A 726-nucleotide genomic window follows, 5' to 3' on the forward strand; every position below is an offset into this window, starting at 1 on the left:
ATTCTTCTGTGTCTTCCAATTCCTTTCGATACAGTGACTCAGTATATTCTTTCCATCTTCTTTTAATACTTCCTGGATCATTTAACATTCTGCCATTTAACAGTCTGACCAGCTAAAACTGGGCAGCTTAAAGGCCTGTCACAGTCCCCGCCCATCTTCCCAGGTAATCAAAGACGCCAAAAAACCGCATGACATTCTTTCGGCAGGCCGTTCAGAGAGGGGGTACAGGAATTGGAAACTACTTTTTATAATATGATAAAATATGTAAATATTTTGGGGGAAAATGTAATAAATGTCTTCACACTCAAAATAACAAAACATTACTCAGAGACACAAGAAAAATTAAATCATTGGATACTTAAACCATGTTCATGAACTGGAAGAGTCAATATGGCTAAGATATCAACTTTCTCTAAAGAGATCTAAAGATTACATTAAATCTCTATTAACATCAAACATTTATTTAAGAAATTGTCAAATTGCTTCTAACATTTATAGGGATTTTCAAATGACTTTTGCTAGGACAGCAAAAACAAACTTGAATCAGACCAAAGTCAGAAAATATACATTATTTTATTTCCGGCCTTACTATACTAGTAATCAGCCATGTGATCTTGGCTTAAGAAGAGACAAATATCTGGAGGAGGGGCAATCTCCTACTGTACCAGTCAGATCTGATTTGACAGGAAAGGAGAGGAGAGGGGAGGGAAGGGGAGAGGAGGGGAG

Source organism: Elephantulus edwardii, unplaced genomic scaffold (assembly GCF_000299155.1).
Source record: "Elephantulus edwardii isolate Elephantulus edwardi_28Jun2011 unplaced genomic scaffold, EleEdw1.0 scaffold00058, whole genome shotgun sequence".
Lineage (NCBI taxonomy): Eukaryota > Metazoa > Chordata > Mammalia > Macroscelidea > Macroscelididae > Elephantulus > Elephantulus edwardii.